This window comes from Tupaia chinensis, unplaced genomic scaffold (assembly GCF_000334495.1).
Source record: "Tupaia chinensis unplaced genomic scaffold, TupChi_1.0 Scaffold000140_1, whole genome shotgun sequence".
NCBI classification, from domain to species: Eukaryota; Metazoa; Chordata; class Mammalia; order Scandentia; family Tupaiidae; genus Tupaia; species Tupaia belangeri.
This window is the reverse complement of record NW_006159610.1, coordinates 8477407-8490150: the sequence shown is the minus strand read 5'-3', so window position 1 is coordinate 8490150 and position 12744 is coordinate 8477407. Positions and strand designations below refer to the sequence as shown.

At 38.4% G+C, this 12744-nt stretch overlaps 1 protein-coding gene across 1 annotated transcript in view; it reads right to left on the bottom strand.

Annotated features, from left to right (window-relative positions):
- The window catches only part of TMEM178B (transmembrane protein 178B), a 486798-nt gene that overhangs the window by 468725 nt on the left and 5329 nt on the right, over positions 1 to 12744 (bottom strand). The window lies entirely within an intron of this gene.

Below are 12744 nucleotides of genomic sequence, written 5' to 3'. Positions count from 1 at the left end.
TTTCCCTACTTCCTGCACCATCAGGACATCAGCCCCAATGATGGGCCTGGCTACACTAAGTGACAGAGAGACTGAGCTGCAGAGAAACCGTGGCTCATCCCCTGCCACACTCCTCTGAATTCTCAGACTTCACAATTTTCTCAAACGTGCTCTTTTCCTCAATTGAAGTTTGGCAGCTCAGTCCCAGGTGTACCTGTTCTCTAGAAACTGGGAGGACTTTGAATTATCCAAGTCTAGAGACAACAGTGCAGGTAGGTAGGTGAGCATCAGGGAGGTAGAACAGCAGAGATCGCCAATCACCTTCTGCTCACCTGTGAACATTCAGAATTAACTTGAAGAATTTAGGAAGAAACGTATAACCACCTGATGACTAGAAACCATCACAGAGGCACAAGAAATATGAGAAACCAAGAGGATATCTCTCCCCCAAGAGAAAACATCAATTCCTCGTCATCAATAGGCAATACTATGGAACTCATGGAAATGTCAAATAAACAATTCAGAATGCTTAGTTTCAAAACTAAATGAGATGCGGGAACCAGCAGTTAGCATAATGGCTATGTCGCTGGACTCCCACGTAGTCGACCGTGGTTCGTGTCCTGGACCCGGTGGCTTAAAACTCACGCCAGGCACGTGTGCGTGCGTGCCCAAGATCCCGAGAGGAGAATGGAGGAGAAGGGATTGCGGCGTGACCATCCCCCCTGGGGGGTGATTTCTCGCTTTCTGTCTCTATGTCTCTCTCTGTCTGTCTGGCGAGCGCACGCGCCCTACAGTGAAAATCTCTCCAAAAAAAAAAAAAGTTAGCTATCACACTATGGAATCCAAATCTTGCACTCATGCCTCTTTGCGGCATTCCAGAAATACATAACATTGAACATCCCCAGGCTAACTGTGATATTAGCATCTCAAATTCAAAGTATGTAAAACTAATCTCTTGACAAACTTCCTCCTTATCCTGTATTTTCTGACTAATATCACTAGTTACCTTGTCTTGAAGGCAGACAACTCTTTTTTTTTCTCTTTCTTATAATCAATAACAAGCTCCTCTCCAAGTTACAGCTTAAATATTTCTTGACTCTGTCCTTCATTTTGCCTCATAATACTACTGCCCTGCTTCAATCTATAATACAATTTTGGCTGGATAAAAGCCAAAATTGAAATTAAGTGAGCCAAGGACATCAGTTCCCAAGAACTCCTAAGAACACTACAAGTAAACTGAAACCATTGCAAGTTTCCAAAGTTTCAGGCCTCTAAGCCATGTAGCCATTGTCATAACATGATTCCAACCTTGAACTCACTTGCTTTATTGTGCTGATTTCAGCTACAGCCACAAACGCCCCCTTGAACACCAAAAGGCACCACACGGTGGTTTAAACTCACATCAGGTGTCCGTGTGTGCCCAAGATCCCGAGAAGAGAATGGAGGAGAAGGGATTGTGGTGTGGCCATCCCCTAAGGGGAGGGAGTGGAGTGGTGATTTCTCAGTTTCTGTCTCTCTGTCTCTTCTCTGTCTTTCTGGTGAATGCACGTGCCCTATAGCAAAAAACATACAAACAAACAAACAAAAAACATAAAAAAAACTCTCAAAAAAAAGATTATCCTTCATATAGAAGGAAAAAATAAAAAGCATTTTCTGGTAAACAAAGCCTGAAAGAATTTACCAGCTCCAGGCTAGCTCTTTAAGAAGTTCTGAAGGGAGTACTATACCAGGAAAACTAAAGTCAGACAGACAAAAACAGGAAAACAAAAAACAACTAAGAAAATGGCTAATTTGGGACCAGCAGGTGGCATGGACACTCCCACATGGCCGACCGGGGTTCGAGTCCTGAATCTGGTGGCTTGCTTTCTCATTTCCTTTTTAAAAATGGCTAATTTAATGATAGGAACAAGTCTGGAAATATCAATAACATTGAATGTTAATTAATTAAATTCTCTGATCAAGAGACAAAGACTTTCTGAGAGGATTTAAAAAAAAAAAAAAAAAAAAAAAAAAAAAAGGAGCAAAAGTAAGCTTTAGGGTCAAACATTCAGGACCATGGGCTAGACAAATGCTTTTTATTTTCTTTCCTAAATTCAAATTGTCATGCAAAGTAATGCTGGGGTTTGACTGCAACTGTGTCCAGTGCCACTAATGGGTCCTCTGGAGGAGGAGGGTTAGTCGTGAGTCATTTGGTAGGACAGGAAAGACCACCTACTACTACATTTTCTGTCTGGAATTTTTTGTTCGGCATTGATGACAAGGTGTGCTGATTGAAATTTACTGCTAGATGTAAAAGGAGAGATAGGTTGCAACACTATAATCATTGGAGATCTCAACCCCCTATTATCTCCTTTAGACAGATCTTCTAGACAGAGAATATGCCAACAGATACAGGACCTAAATGGGCCATAAATCAAATGGACTTGATAGACATCTATAGAACTTTCTACCCTAAAACCACAAAATATACATTTTTCTCACCTCTGGCATGGAACCTTTTCAAAGATTGACTATATGATAGGACACAAATCAAGCCTTTAGACATTCAAAGGCATAGAAACTATGTCTTTGCATAGTTTGCATAGCATCTTCTCTGACCATGATGGAATTAAGATTGATATTTATTTCAGAAAACATCCTCAAAAATACACAAACACAAATAGAACTACCATTTGATCCAGCAATTCCACTCCTGAATATCTACCTAAAGGACAGGAGAATGCTAAGTCAGAAAAGTGCTTGCACATCTATGTTTATTGCAGCATTTTTCACAATTGCTAAGACATGGAACCAACCCAAATGTCCACAAACAGATGAATGGATTGAAAAAATGTGGCACATATATTCCATGGAATATTATTATGCCATAAAAAACAAGACCCTAGCATTTGATAGATAGTGGACAAATACAGAAGATTTACTGCTGAGTGAAGCAAGTCAGGATATTCAAGAGAGACACTGTATGTCTGCACTTAACATATACTGCCTATCCACACTTTATGGGAGAGACTGAAAGGCTGAAAAGCATAAGAGCATTGAAAATAGTTATGGACACTGGAGACTGTGGAGGAGGGTGGGAGAGGGGAAGAGTATAGGGAAGGAAATTAGAGGGGAAAATAGAGAGTTACGAATTTGTGGGACACAGAGATGGTTTATTACTTGTTGATGATAATGTATATAGTATTCTCAACTGGACTGGTCTAAAATGTATTTCAAGTTGGGTAAATTCTTTCTTTCTTTCAAGCTAAAAGGAAAAAAAAGAAAAGAAAAGAAAGAGAAGGAAGGAAAGGAAAGGAAAGGAAAAGAAAAGAAAGGAAAGGAAAGGAGAGGAGGAAAGAAAGAAGGAAGGGAAGGAAGGGAAGGAAGGAAGGAAGGAAAAGAAAGAAGTAAATTACTTTTTTGCTTAAAAACAAACACACAAAAACCTGGAGTGAGAGTTTTGAGAAAGGAAGTGGAGAAATGGGAGACTATAGGTGCAGAGACCAGGTGGTAATAAAATTTGTAAGCCATGGCAAAGCGCGTGGGCAATGGAGGATGTCAGCACCAAAGAGAATCAGATTTGTTTTTCAGAACAATAACTCTTTCTACAATGAGAAGAATCAAATGGAAGGGGGTATCTACTGGAAGGAGACTAGCTAGGAGGTCAGTAAAATGTTGTGGGCAAGAAATAAAGGCAAAGAGGACAAGAATGATGAGGTGGAGAAGTACGGCTCAAAACTTGGAGATGACACATTTCCAGCTGGAACACAAGAAAAATAGTGGAATCATTTACTAAGATGAAAAACATGGGAGAAAGAACAGCTTGGTGTGAGAAAAAGGGAGAGGGTATTAATGAAGTCAGTGATGCACAATCTTACTAGTCATCCAGAATATGCATGCTAGGGATTATTTCTCCCCAAGCTTACCAAATCTGATTAAATGAAATATTAAATGTAGAAAAACAGAAACATACACTTCTGGTGGGATATAAATTGGTACAACTATTTATAAGGTCAATGTAGTGATGCCTAATAAAAATGATAAACATACCCTTCAAACCAGTGATAACATTTCTAGGTTCTTCACCTAAACATACCTTTTTTAAAAAAATTTCTTTCTTGGGATTAGCAGGTGGCAGGGTGGTTGAGACGCTGGGCTCCCACATGGCTGACCACAGTTTGAGTCCTGGATTGGCTTTCTCACTTGCTCGCTCTCTCTCTCTCTCTCTCTCTCTTTGTTTCTCTCTGGTCAAATTAAAAAATAATAATAATAAATAAAATTAAATAATTATTAAAAATAAATTCTTTCTTTCTTTAATGAAAGAAACAGAGAAATTCAGACAGCACCTCCAACAAGGTCTTGATACCATGATCTGTCCCCAGCCTCAGCCAGCCCTGGATCATGATCATGGACACGTTGCATGCCCAGCATACTCAGGAAAGTCTCCACATGCAACCCCGGAATGTTCCCATGTGGGTCGGCTCTGCAGTGTCTTGTTTTACCAATGTGCCACCTTCTGGCACCTAAAGAGACTCTTATACATGCTAAAGGGAACGTGTAGAAGGATGTCCATTGAATCATACTTTCTGATAACAAAAGATAGAAAATGGAAACAACTGGGGACCAGCAGTTAGTGTAATGGCTGTCACTGGACTCCCATGTAGTAGACCACGGTTCGAGTCCCAGACCTGGTGGCTTGAACTCACACTGGGTGTGTGTGCGTGCCCAAGATCCCAAGAGGAGTAAGGAGGAGAAGGGCCTGCAGCGTGGCCATAACCCCTGGGGGGTGATTTCTCGCTTTCTATCTCTCTGTCTCTCTCTGTCTTTCTGGCGAGCGCACGCGCCCTATAGCAAAAACCTCTCCCAAAAAAAAAGAAAATGGAAACAACTGTCCCCTTAGTGTAAACATGGTTAAATAGCTGTAATGTATTCATATAGTGTGATATTCTACATAAATTAAAATGGATGAACTAGATTTATATGTATTAACGTGTTTAAATCAGGAAAACACAATTTCAAGTGATTAAAACAAGCTACAAAATAGATGTACAGAACAATACCATATATACAGTTTTTGAACAAAATACAGTTGTATGTATGATGGTATGGATACATACATATGTAATAAAATTTAAAAAGCACACATAAGAATGATATATGCCAGTTTTAGAACAATGGTTATCTCTGGAAAGGGGGAAAGTGACAGAGAAGGTAAAAAAAGATGGTGGATTAGCTATATCTGTATCTTTTTGTTTTTTAATTAAATGTTTTTGTTAAGAGAGATTTTTGTTATAGGGTGCATGTGCTCACTGGAGAGAAAGAGATGGAAAGAGAGAAATCACACCCCCCCGGGAGAGAATGGCCACACCACAATCCCTTTTCCTCCATTCTCCTCTTGGGATTTTGGTACATACGTGCCCAGAGTGAGTTTCAAGTTACCCAATCCAGGACTCAAAAAGCAATCAGCCATGTGGGAATCCAACGACATAACCACTACACCATCTGCTGGTCCCAACATCTGTATCATTTTTTTACAGAGCAAAATCTAAATTGTAAAAAGAAAAAAGTAAAGCAAGCATTCATTGAAAAAGTTATAAAAATAATACCTTCTTTTTAAAACTCATGTTTATTTTTAAAACTCATATTTATCATTTACATACCCTAAAATTCAGCTGTTTCAGGTATCCAGTTCGGTGAGCTCTGACAAGCATGCAGTTGTATAAGCATTAACATAATTTTAAAACATTGTCATTACACAAAACATTCCCTTCATGCCCCTTGTGGTCAATCCCCTCTACTCATCACTAGCTATTAGCTACCACTAATCTCTCCCCTACAGTTTCCAGTCCCTATGGTTTTGTTTTTTCTAGAAAGCCATATAAATGGATTCATACAAGTATCCCCTATGTCTAGCTTTCCTTACTTAGCATAACACTTTTGAGATTTATTTATGTTTTTGTATATATCACTAATTTACTCATTTGTATTATTTCGCAGTATTTCATTGTACATAGGTACAATTTACTTAACAGTTGATGGGCATTTGAGATGTTTCTCAGTTCGGACTATTATAAATTAAAGTTCTATAAACATGTGGGTACAGGTCTTTCTGCAAACTTTTTTTTTTTCATTTCTGGGGTAGAGTAGAATTGTTCAGCCTCTTGGTAACCATATGTTGAACTTTGTAATAATCTACAAATCTTTTTCCAAAGTAACTATGCCAGTTTCCAATTACATTAGCTCCACATTTGTACCAATACTTTTTATTGTCTGTTTATAATTTTGACTGTTCTACTCAGTTTTTTGGCTTTAATTTACATTTCTCTGATAACCTATGATGTTAAACATCTTTTCATGTGTTTACTTTCCATCTGTATCTATTTTTTGGTGAAGTATCTGTTCACATCTTTTGCCAGTGTTTTAAGTGGGTTGTCTTCCTATTTTTTAATAGTAAGAGGGTTTTTTGTTTTGGTTTGGTTTTGGAGAGGTTTTTGCCATAGGGCACGTAAGCTCGCAAGAAAGACAGAGAGAGAGAGAGACAGAAAGAGAGAAATCACCCCCAAAGGGGCATGGCCATGCCACAATCCCTTCACCTCCATTCTCCTACTCTCAAGATCTTGGGCACGCACACACACAAGCTTGGCGTGAGTTTAAGCCACCAGGTCCAGGACTTGAACCACAGTCGACTACAAGGGAGTCCAGCAACATACCCATTACACCAACTGCTGACCCTAATAGCAAGAGTTCTTTACATATAGTGTAGACACTAGGTCTTTCATCAAATATGTTTTGTGAATATTTTCTCCTAGTTGTGGCTAGTCTGTTCGTTTTCTTAACAGTATATTTCAAAGATCAGAAGTTTTTAAATTTTAATTAAGTACAACTTTTCTCTTACAATTTGAGCTTTCCTGTTCTAGCCAAGAAAAAAATCGCCTAACCCAATGTCATAATTCTTACACATTTTCTTATAGAATTTTTTAGTTTTAACTCTTACATTTAGTACTGTGACAGAGAACTATCTGAATCTAGACAAAGTAATTGCCTGCTAAAATTAATACAACTCTGGGCCAACCCCACAGCATGGTAGTTAAGGCAGCCGGATGCCATGGCTCATCCCATAGCTTGGGTTCTGGACCCAGTGGCTTGAGAAACATGCCAGTGCACGCGCGCACATGTGTGAAATTTCAAAAAGACAGAGATGGAGGAGAAAGGGCTGTGGAGTAACCACTCCCCCTGGGGGATGCTTTCTCCTCTCCCTCTCCCTTAGTCTCTCTCTCTGGCAAGTACACGCGCCTCTATGGGGGGGGGGGGTCCTAACAAAAACTAGCACTCTCCAGAGAATGTTCACAAGCACCAGAAACTCACAATATCCAAACTGTCTAACATACAATCCAAATATACTCAACATATAAAGAACCAAGAAACTGTGAACAATTCTCAAGGAAAAAGAAAACCAAGAGATCCACTGTCTCAAATAACCCAGATGTTGAAAATATTAAATAAACATGTTAAAGAGAGAAAAGTAAATGCTCCTTAAGTAAATAGAAATACAGAAGCTATCTGTAAAATAAGAGGAACAACAATAATCAAATGTAAATTTTAGGACATAGAAACATATGAAATGTCACTGATGAGCTCAACAGCAAAATGAAGATCATGAAAAACAGGGAGGAGGAATATAACTGTAACCTTACCAAATAATCTAACTTTCATTTCACTGGATTTCCAAAACTTCCCTAACTTGATGAAAGGCCTGAGTTTACAGATTAAAGAAGCACAGGGAATCCCAAACATGATAAGTGCAAAGAAAATCATGGCCAGACACATCATAATCGATTTCAGAACACGAAAGGATTTTTGGTTTGGCTTTTGTTCAGTTGGTTGGTTTCGTTTTTTATGTTGAAAGCAGCCACGAGGGAAAACGGCACATTACATAATAAAGCAAAACAGCTATGTGAATGACTACTGATTTTACCTAGGAAACCATGGAGAACATGAGGCAGCAGAACACCTTTACAGAGAAAAAGAAAAGAACTATCATCTCAGAATCCTAAATTCAATGAAACTATCCTTTAGGAATGACAGTGCAATAAAAACATTTTCTCATGAAGGAATAATAAGAAAATCCATCACCAGCAGACCTACTCAAAGAGGAGCACTGGAAGTTCTTCAGGCTGACAGGAAATTAGTGGGTCACTGGAAAAGGCATGACACATTTTGGGGGGCTTAATGCAGTATTTCAGACAACTGTAACATAAAAGGTAAAGGACAAATGGATTTACAGGGCTGTAAGGCTTGAAATAAGGGGCCAACGAAGTCCAGGAAATAAAACACTAGGAGGACACAGAGATCCTCTGATAATGTGTTTTCATATGATAGTCACATGCTGTTAAATCCTTTCATAAAATTTCACAAAAAATTGGAAACCAGCAGTTAGCATAATGGCTATGTCTCTGGATGCCCACATAGTCAACCGCAGTTCGCGTCCTGGACCCGGTAGCTTAAAACTCACGCCGGGCGTGTGTGTGTGTGTGTGTGTGTGTGCCCAAGATCCCGAGAGGAGAATGGAGGAGAAGGGATTGCGGCGTGACCATCCCCTCTGGGGGGTGATTTCTCGCTTTCTGTCTCTCTCCATCTGTCTGGCGAGCGCACGCGCCCTGTAGCGAAAACCTCTCAAAAAAAAAACTCACAAAAAATTAATATTTTTAACTGTTTGATATGAGGGAAACTATTTAAATAATATGATGAAAAATAATTTTCATATATTGCTAAGTTTTATTTCTCTCTTATTCACTTCTTTGCATTACATGATATATAATAGACATATGAAAAGAGGGTAATAAAAACAATACGGAAGAATAAAAGTCATTTGTAGTAGTACGTGCCACCAAAAGAGAGCTTTGCTTTCCTCTATCCATAATTTAGATTAAAACTACCTAAATATCTACATACATACAAATAAAAATGAGTCAATTATCTAGATAAGTGAAAGGTATAAAACTTTTTCCTCCATCCTCACAAAAGAGATCATGGGAAATTGTAATTAATCCTGGACAATTGCCTTAATTCTCCCATTAGCACTTGTCGAAATACCGTAGAAAATGTTAGTGTAAATTGTAATACCAAAAGTCTTCAAACTCTTTGCTCATAAGCCACCTAAAAGAATTTGCAAAACCATGTGCTCTCTTGCACATTTTTGACATGTAAAATTATTTTTCATCAGAAATGTATAGCATGCCAAATGATGTCATTTCCAATGTTATTACCAATATCAAATTTTAAAATGAAACTACTGGGGTCAGCAAGTGGCGTAGTGGTTAAGGACAATGGATTCCCACATGACTGACGGTGGTCAAGTCCTGAACCTGGCAGTTTGTTTTCTCACTTTCTCTCACTCTCTTTCTGTCCCTCTCTGGTCAAATTAAAATAAATAAATACATAAAGTTAAATAAAATACTTCCTTAAAAAATAAATTAATTTAAAAATAAAATTAAACTATTATTCTGTTTTTCAATGGCCAATGAAATATTTTATGGCCATCATTTGTTGCAAAAATACATGAAATAGCCAGCCGCACAGTGCAGCAGTTAAGCTCAGTGCATAGGGAGCCGGATCTCATATGACTGATCAGTCTGAGTCCCAGCCCCAGTGGCTTGAAAAACATACCAGGCAAGTGTACGTACATGCCCAAAATTCTGATGGGATGGAGAGAAAGGGAAAAGGATGGTACCATGACCATGCCTCACTGGAAAGATGCTTTCTCTTTCTCTCTCTCTCTGGCTAGGACAACATATCCTCTGGCAATAAAAATATGTATATATGTATGAGTAAAATTTCCTTAATAGTGGAAAAGTTTACATCACTTGTTTTTCTCCTTGAAGTTACATTCTATTCAGCTCACAAAGTTTTATCTTAACATAATTTTATGCTCAAAAGTCTTTACTGATCACTTATCTTATTTCTCTGGAACAAAATATTTGTAAATTATAATTTTTGTGTATAAATTACCAGATGACTTAAATACCCTTAAATATTGGGTCATCAGGAAAGTCATGACACATTTTTGCACAGAAAAATACATCATGACCTTCCCAATGACAAAATATAAATTCATCATAAATTTTGATGAATGTTTATAAGCAAAAAAAAAAAATTAAATACAGGCCTTGACAGATTACATTTTCCCCATCTAATGTATTCATATATGACTATTATTTATTCCTTGAGACAGAATCAATTCTATTCTTATTTTCATTTAAACGTATGTGTGCTCTTGGGGCCAGCAGGTGGCACAGTAGTTAAGGTGCTGGATTCCCATTTGGCTGACCACAGTTTAAGTCCAGACCTGGTGGCTTGAAACTCATGCCAGCCATGTGTACTAGTGCACCCAAAATCCCAGAAGAATGGAGAAGAGGTTATGGTGTGGCTATCCCTGTGGGTGTGATTTCTTACTTTTGCTCTCACTGTCTATCTCTCTCTGGCCATATGGCAAAAATCTTTTTAAAAAAAGTATATGGGCACTGAGATTTGTTCATACAATTCTTATTTTTATTTGTAGTAAAAAAAAAATGAAATTTACCAAATTACTCATTTTTAAGTTACAATAGTGTTAACGATACATACATTGATAAGCAACAGGTTTCTAGAACTTTTTCATGTTGCAAAACTGAAAGTCTGTATTCATGGAACAAAAACCACCCTTGCTCCCTCCCTTCCAACTCCCGGTATCCACCATTCCACCTTCCATTTCTAAGAGTCTGACTGTGCTCGATACTTCGTATGTGGAATCAAGAGCATTTGCTTTTTTATAACTGGCTTATTTCACTTGTGCCCTCAAGGTTCATCCATGTGGCAGCACATGACAGTATCACCCAGTTCCTGAAATTCCTCCTAGATATATGCCAAAAATTATTATCTGTCAGAAAAATGATTTGTAATTATCTATTAGATGACAACTTAACTAGTTCTTTCCATTTTTCCAAGAACAAAGAGTTGTTTTCAACCTGATTTTTAAAAGAATTTATAATTCAGCCAGCATAGTCATTTACTTTTATGACGTCTGGAGAATATACCAAAGAGTCAATACCAATATTTGCCAAATCTGTGGTTTTTTGGTTTTTTATTTAAAAGGACCTTGTTTTACCTTAAATAGCCTTTGACTGTCTAGCAAAATGAAAATATTAATTTTCATACAAAATACATTTTTTTAGAGAGACTTTTGCTATAGAGTGCATGTGCTCACCGGGGAGACAAAGGGACAGAGAGACAGAAAGTGAGAAATCATCCCCCAGGCAAAATAGCCACAACCACAATCCCTTCACCTCTATTCTCCTCTCAAGATGTTCCGAATACACACACACGCGCACACGCGCACACGCGCACACACACACATGCCCAGCGTGAGTTTTAAACTGCCAGGTCCCGGGTTCAAATTACGGTTGACTACATAGGAGTCCAGCAATGTAACCATGACGCCATCTGCTGGTCCCAGATACAATTTTTTTTTAGAGAGATTTTTGCTATAAGGGTGCATGCACTTGTCAGAGAGAGACAGAGAGAAAGAGAATGAGAAATCACCCTCCACTCCCAGGGGGAATGGCCACCACAATCCCTTCTCCTCCATTCTCCTCCCAGGACCTTGGGCACATGCGCACTCCCAGTGTGAGTTTTAAGTCACTGGGTACAGGACTTGAACTGTATTCAACTAGATGGGAGTCCAGAGACATAACCATTATGCTATCTGCTGGTCCCGATACAAAAATATTTTTGATTATATTTTTTTCAGTTTTTTGCCATAGGGTTCATGTGCTCACTAGAGATACAGAGAAAGAAAGATAAAGAGAGAAAGTAAGAAATCACAGCCCTGGGGAGCGGGGAAGAGATGACCACACCACAAACCCCTCTCCATTCTTCTCTCAGGATTTTGGGCACACATGCCTGATGTGATTTTCAAGCCCCTGAGTCTGTGATTTAAACCACAAAGACTCAACCTCCATGCCACCTGCTGGCCCTGATAAAATGCTTTTATCTCATCATATACTTTATATATATATTTGCCAATATTTGGAGCCGCAGGTATAGCTTATTCAATGTGTAGAAAACATCTTTGGAGGGCAGAAGGTGGCACAGCAGTAAAACTGTGATACTCTCCAATCCTCTGGGGGAGATTTCCAGTTCATGCACATGCCCATGATCTGGAAGTGGTCTAAGCTGAGGCTGGGAGTGGTCTGCCGCTTCAAGACCCTGCTTGGGGTGCTAGCTATCTCATTCTCTCTCTCTCTATTTTTCTCTCTCTCACTCTTACTCTCACTTATGAAAGTAAATATAATAAAAAAAAAAAAAAAAAAAAGGTAAGAAAATCTCCTGTTAGTCATGAATGCTAATTAGTAATGCTAATACTCATTGTCAAATCAGTCATTTGGTCAGATGCACTTTGAGAAAAAAACCTGACTTCATTTTCAATTCAAATAAATATATTAGAATGTTTTTTTGAGTTTTTTTTAAATTGGTAATTAACTTATTAAATATATCTCATAAGCTCAGTTATTAAAAGAAGTCAAGACTAAAATGATGTAAAACTAACAGAATTAATTAATTTATTTTTATAATAAAGCATTAAACCAGAAATAACTCTAGATAATTTTTGAAGGGACATGGGCACTGCCAGAGAGAAAAGCAAGCCACCACCGCCTTTGTAGCCCAGATATCTGGGTCATGGCCACAGCCTACATGTGGCCCCACAGAGAGAGGAGTTGGGCAGGACTGACTATGTACAATAAAGTCAGC